Source organism: Mirounga angustirostris, unplaced genomic scaffold, assembly GCF_029215605.1.
Source record: "Mirounga angustirostris isolate CCGP_5_RB_7025 unplaced genomic scaffold, mMirAng1.0.hap1 SCAF_1, whole genome shotgun sequence".
NCBI classification, from domain to species: Eukaryota; Metazoa; Chordata; class Mammalia; order Carnivora; family Phocidae; genus Mirounga; species Mirounga angustirostris.
The window spans coordinates 178,554,663-178,561,840 of NW_026991709.1; the positions used below are offsets into that span (position 1 = coordinate 178,554,663).

General features: G+C 40.7%; 1 long non-coding RNA gene across 1 annotated transcript; it reads left to right on the forward strand.

Annotated features, from left to right (window-relative positions):
• The first annotated feature begins 274 nt into the window (after window positions 1–274).
• On the forward strand, window positions 275–6,974 carry LOC135362304 (uncharacterized). Its single transcript, XR_010406831.1, has 3 exons — window positions 275–470; window positions 1,668–1,724; window positions 6,840–6,974. It is a non-coding gene; the product is annotated as an uncharacterized LOC135362304 (long non-coding RNA).
• Window positions 6,975–7,178: the final 204 nt, after the last annotated feature.

Below are 7,178 nucleotides of genomic sequence, written 5' to 3' on the forward strand. Positions count from 1 at the left end.
TGATACAATCTTTACCTTCTGTGTTATGTGGGCAAGGTTTTCTAAGAACCCACTTGTCCCAAATCTCATTCTGTGTTCAAAATAAGGAAGTTAACCCTACCTCATATATATCAAAGGAAACACCTTCCCACTCTTTGCCCTTCCTTTGTTTCAAGCTGCCTGTCATGTCAATAAAGTTGTTGGGGGAAAAAAAATTCAAATGGGAGAAAGACTATAAATGGAGAACCCTTAGATCCTTCCTTCTCCCTGGTGTAAACGCTTCCTTTCTCCCCAGAGCTGGGGTAAGTTAATTGTATTTGAATGAATAATTCTAATAAAGCAGTGACCTTTAATGCCAACTGGTGTTTTTAATTTTAATTCACTGTCAGTCACTCCAACGTGAGCCACCCCAGGATGTGAGCAGTGGAAAGGCCAGTATGTACAGAGAAGAGAAAAACAAACACGCAGAGCTGGGTGCCTGCCGCCCGCAGGTAAACACAGAGATGGCAGATCTTACAAAGAGATGTGGGCCGGAGCCTCCTTACAAAGGAGGCAGGAAAATGGTGGAAAATTAGAACCACAGTTATGTCAAAATTCAATAGAAAAATTTTCTGCCTATCAAGAAGATAACTCATTGTTCATTGTGTAAAATTTAGAAAAGACCGAGAAGCAGGGAAAGGAAATGTTAGAATAAAACAGACAAAACCAAACCAAACCAAACCCAACCCAACCCATCTGAAATCTCATTGCTTGGAGACAATCACTGTGGCTACTGTTAATATTCTGGAATATATCCTTCCAGTCTTTTTTCTACTTTTATATACATATATAAAATTGATGCATATATTCTTATATCTATATACTTTAAAACTGAATTATGCTGTGCATATTGTTTTATTGATTGCTTGAGGCAGAATTATTTGTTTTCTTATGTGCCTGGAAATTCAGTTTTTAAATTCCTCACTCATATGAATTGGAAAGATAGTAGGTGCCACTTGGGGGAAAAAAAAATTCTAGTAGTACAGGATCCTCTAAAGCAGATTTCTGAACAGAAATGCCAGAAGGAATGGGGCTGACCTTGAACTGAGGGCAGAGAACCTGGTTGAGCCCTGTCTTTCTGACACAGCTCCTATTGAGGCCCAGTAAGAATTTGGGTTTGTTGGGGCACCTGGGTGGTTCAGTCAGTTAAGCGTCTGCCTTCGGCTCAGGTCATGATTCTCGGGTCCTGTGACCGAGCCCTGCATCAGGCTCCTTGCTCAGCGGGGAGTCTGTTTCTCCCTCTGCCTCTCCTCCCTGCTTGTGCTCTCTCTCAAATAAATAAAATCTTAAAAAAAAAAAAGAATTTGGGTTTGTTGTTCCCTGCACTGACGTGAAGTCAGAAATTCATATTTTGAGAAGTCTTCCCATTAAAAATGATAGCAACTAGTTTAAAATAAAAATATTGCATTGACCAGGTCAATTTGATCTCCTGACCGTATTCGGCTTAGGCCGACTCTAATCTAAAGTAAAATGAGCAGACAAACCCCAGCCCATCCCTTCCTCTAGCCACCCATCACCACAGGTCCGACAATACAGTACTTACCCTTCCACAGGAGCTTGTTGGTTTTACACAGCATATATTTAAATTTCAACAGAATGTAATTAATATTCCATTTTAATTCCTTTCTCTCCTCACCACTTCTCCACAGCAATGTAAAACGAAAATGGATGGCGTATCTTCCTTCAGAGAATTTACCACGGGAGAGGTAAATATATTAGTGGCATCATTACACGCATTTTATTTCAACTCAATAAAAATTTCTTGTGCATCTACGGTATTTAGAAATAAATGGAACCATCAACGACTTCCCATGCAAAAGTGCATGTATTTATTTATTCATTCAACACATAATTGAGTTTCTACTGTGGGAACAGTGCTCTTGACACTGGGTACAGAGCAGTGACCAGACAAAACGTCTAAGTGGCTGTGTGCCTGGGTCCTGGGCCCCACAGAAGGCGGGGTGGGGCGGGCAGTGGGAACGGGCTACAGGTCAGCATCCCTCCTTCTGTGCCAATAAAGGGCCTTCCTATACCACACAGGAGAGTGCCTGAGGGCCAGGATCCCACGTAGAAGGTATTAGACGGTCTCAGCAAACTAATGCTTCTAACCTGAGTATTCCACACAGAAGCTGGACTCCACTGTGTAGCTTTGCTTGCCTTCGATAGAATAAGTGTTTCAAATACTGTTCTGTCCAACGCTTTAACTATTGACACATCTTGCCTGAGAACCATGCTAGTGATTCCTAGGTTCTGAAACATGCATGGAGCAGCATGCTGTGCCAGGCCTCCTCCCCAGACATGCCAATTCTCAGCCCCAGGTGTGCTGATTCTCAAACTCCTCCCTCAGAGGCCACAGAAATAATCCAATAGGCCAGTGAGTAGTGCATGGACATTATATAAGTATTTTCCATTTATAAACAAACTGGCCTTTCCACAGACAAATTGGCCTTTGGGTTTCATCTGAGGACTAGTTCGTGACAAGCACAGTGAGTGTTGCCCTTTTAATGCACCTTCCTATGTCAGGTCACCTAACTAAATTGTGGGTATTAAAATATTTCTGCCTCTCTCATTAGTCCTTCCTTCGTGTCTTTACCTCCACTGCCAGGTGCCATGCTTAAACATTCAAATGTTGAATAAGTGACCTAAATTTATGTGAAAGGAAATATTTTAAGATCTATAGGTATCTCGACCCTATGGTACAATGGCTTCATCTTAAGCACAAGGGCATTGAAGCCCAGTGAGGCAAAATGACTTGCTCAGATCACACAGACATGCCAATTTAAATGCATCCCAAAGATACTGTACTTGGGGAAAAAGAAAATTAATGAACACCATTGCAGATATAGAAGGCGGATATTTTCAGTGGCCAGTAGAAATGGCTTCTTTGGAATTATCTAAATGCACTTTTAAGAACTCAGATGGGTTATCATGAGATATCTGATATTGGAAAAAATTGGGAGTGGCAAATATTCTAGATTTCTTAGGTGATAATATGTAAGTATGGCATACCACTTTGCGATTAAAATAAAACGAAATGAAAAACCACATGCTTTAACATTAAATTCAAGAAGGTGTTTAATATTATCTCTGTTGGTCAACAATGATTAGAATATGGCCTTAATGTCTAGTTTGATTCAAAAATATGTTTCTTAGGGAGAATCTAACATGATTCACTATATACGGTTTTGACTAAAATAATATTTTGCTAGACTCTAATAGGATGTTAATACCCCTATGAGCCAGGCTGGCTCCATTCAGTGTTCATCTTAATTAGCTAACATTAACCATCATTAGGGTTTTATATGGTACAATGCACATTATTTCATAACTTCCTCCCAGATCACATGGAGCTAGATCATAATACATGTTATCAATCATCAACTTCCTGGGCTTTCTTAACACCTAGCTTTTATTTTAAAAGTTAAGGTCAATGTTAAGTGTTATACTTCTCCTGAAAAAGTTTAAAAAAAAAATCAATGTTAATTAACAATGTTAATTAAATGTTAATCATGTAAATGAAAGCATTTTTCATTCACTTGCCTAGTAAATTATAGTCAGGTAGTCTATCATATATTATTTCAGAGGACAGAGGAAAATGGCGTCCACTAAGAGGGAAGAAAACTGGATAAAACAAAACAAATATTTACGTATGGAAAGTGTGTGTGTGTTTGTCTGTCTGTTTTTTACATGGGGAATCCACCTTTATTTCCAGAGCTTCACTGGCTGATACAGGAGAAGGATTTAGAAAAAATAAAGAGGCATATTTTGAGGTAGTGGGATATTTGGAAGGCCTCTTTTCCAACTAAGCTTGTCCTTGACTGACAAGATGCAGACCATATACACTTGACTTTAGTATTTTGAGTTCATGAAGAAGGTATTTTTAAACAGTTTTTAATATTTAAGAGTATTACGAAGCAGCTGGGACCCTTCAACTAGTAAGACCATTTGGAAAGGTCACACATGCCCACATGCAAGCCTGTCTTATCCTTTTCCTATTGGCAATAATCATTGCCACCAATGGAGAATCAGATCAGAAAATTAGGTTTTCTGTGATTTTGCAAACTGTGGATTGGTTCTAAATTCTAATGCACCAATGGCAAACTTTGTGTAATGACACTCACTTCAGTGAACGTGTAAGTGCCTGCTCTCTGTCAGATCCTGTGGAAATATACAGCTGGAAATTACGTGTGGTGCAATTCTCTCTTATTACAGTGCTCATCAAATATAAGATGCTAGACTTTGAACTAGACACACACACACACACACACACCCTTAGAATATAGGGATCTCTTAGGTTACTAAATTAGTTTGACAGACAACAAACTGGCGGCCCACAGATACTTAAGGGTGTAGCCAAAATCAGAGTTATGTAACGCTGGACCCAAACAGCTGTGTGTGTTTTTACCATTTAATTCAGTTGTATCATCTGAAAGGAGGCTTGCATTTGTTTGCTTGTTTAAGAGGACAAGCCTACTTGTCCAGGTTGCTCTTCAACCTGACCCATTAGATAGATGATTTTCGTGGATGTTATAAATCACAACAAAATAGCAGAACTCATGAAGGGAGCAGTGGATTAACACTGGCCAAACTGTTCTACGGTCCCACAGCTGCCTACGATCTGCCCCTCTGATCGTGCATTTTCTTTCCTTTCCTTCAATTACCTGAGACACAGAACAACCTCTGTCCATTCCTTTGCTGCCCGAGTTAGAAAGTGTGTTTCTGTTGATTGCAATTCAAGAATCCTAACCGAAGAAATGACCCTCATGTGTCCATCACGTTGGCAGTGAGCAGACTGGCTGAGGCCGATGAACCATTCCCCAGGCAACAGCTCTAACTTTATCCTCACCTGTCTGTACTAGAAGTAAAGGGATCGAGAAGGATGTAGTAGATACAGAGAAGACAGCTCGGCTCTACTCGACAAAGTAGTTAAATTACTCCAGACTTTTGTATTTGGAGCGTCATTAGCAAAATGTCACTCACATAACACGCATTTGAGACCCAGGTGTGCCACACATTTGTATTGTGTCATCTCTCTCTAATCACTGTGTGATCTGCTCCTAGAGGCTTCAATTTCTTTGGTCAGAAACATTGGAATGAGGTCCCTCTTCTAAGAAATGATCAAGATGAATGATTTCCAAGGCAAAATACTTTAAAGAGTATCTTTCTTCCTTTGATTAAAATGGGTTGTGAAATCTCTCAAGAAAAATGGAAATATCCAAGCCATGTGAGAGATTTTCTCCATTTAGAGGTCCTAATCCTCTAGATAGGAAAGGAGTATGAGAAACTGCCTCTATTTGAAAGCTTTTGGCTTCTTTCTCTCTATATACCTACCTAGAAAACACACATACGCGCTCTCTCTCTCACACACACACACACACACTCACACTCACGCACATGGATTCCAAGTGGAAACTCCTTGCACTTTGGAGGTCTAACTTCTGCCTTTTCACAACCAATAACTTCTTTGATCACAATTTCCTCTGGAACCATCTGAGCCTATCTATATCCATTATTAGAAAACAAGTTACTTAAGAGAACCTCTCAGTCTTAAAGTGACTTTCAGTGCCTTCTATTTTATAACCAGAAGCCAATACCATTTAACTTGCCAGACTACCCTCAAAATCAAGTCTAAGCTGGGCGCCTGGGTGGTTCAGTTGGTTAAGCAACTGCCTTCGGCTCAGGTCATGATCCTGGAGCCCCGGGATCGAGTCCCTCATCGGGCTCCCTGCTCGGCAGGGAGTCTGCTTCTCCCTCTGACCCTCCTCCCTCTCATGCTCTCTGTCTCTCATTCTCTCTTTCTCAAATAAATAAATAAATCTTTAAAAAAAAAAATCAAGTCTAAGTTACTATGTTTACTGGTCAGGAACGCCCACTCGCTTAGGAGTCTTTTCTCACTCTTCCTAGGTTGATACAGCTTGAAATGTGTTCTTGAAGAGTTAATTCCAGAAGTTACAATCTTAGGGTGATCTTTATTTCCAGAGTTCCACTATCTCGACTGGCAGTAGGATTCTCAGGTCAGTTAACTGAAGCTCCAAGTCAGCGGGGTTCATATGAGGACCTGTCCGTAGGCAAGGGCTGGACCAAAGGAGCAACAATTAGCACAGAAACGGTTGGCCTTAGAGATGTAGGTAAGCCATGGGATTATTAATGGAAGGTGCAGACTCTAGACAGAAAAGAAACTGGAATCCTCTGTTGTGCTGGGGACCAGAGAAGCAAGCAAGGGGCAACTTTCTCATTTGGAAATTAGTAACACGATTTAATAGACCCTGGTACCCGCAGAAGCCTAGGGAATGGAAGACTCCAACATTTTAAATTAATTCTTTTCCTTAATTAGTAAATCAAGTCATCATCACAGTGAAACCAGAGGAAAGGACATCTAGAAATCCTCAATTTTATTCATTTAATATGCTTGCTTAATGTAGGCTCACATGGAATCAGAGAGACAACAATCCCAAGCAGCAGTTTTGATAATGTGATTTACTCCTTGTGACTGGGCTTTTGAGGGGGGATTACAGGCGGCAAATTTATTTTTAAAGGGGCACACTCCTAATTTGTCTTTGGAATTTTGGTTCAAACATGAGACAAGAGATCCGTCTCTGGAAATGCCGGCCTTAAAAGGGAAGAGGATGAACTCATTTCGGAAAAGGGAGGCATGAAGCAAACCAAGAAGAATTATGCTGGCCGTCTCCCTGGTGCAGAAACCGGGGAGGGGGTGCCTGCATTCCCCAAGAGAATGGGACCAAAGAGGATGACCTAACGTGTGTCGATCTTCAAACTCCTTCCTGTAAACTCTCCTTCTAACATTTGTTTTCTCCCTGCAGCGTCTTAACGGCACTTCTTTCTGCATCGGAGGCACAGAGAACTTCAGTCTTTAAGTAGCAGCAACTTAAAGCCAGAGTCCAAGCTTCCACAAGTAACTCCTGTTCCAGAGTGTACCATACTTTACCCCAAACATAAAGGCGAGTGTTTGTTTTGATAACTCTTGAAATATTTTTTTTCTTCGTTCTTCGCTCTAAGTCTGAGAACTTTGGCATCTGACTAATTTACCGTGCATTTAAGGCTGGTAGCAATATCAGGAAAGAAATATGATAATCACTTGCTGCCACAAAGTATTCTATATACTGTTCCCTTTTGCAGCTCTAGGTCCACATGTGTTGGTT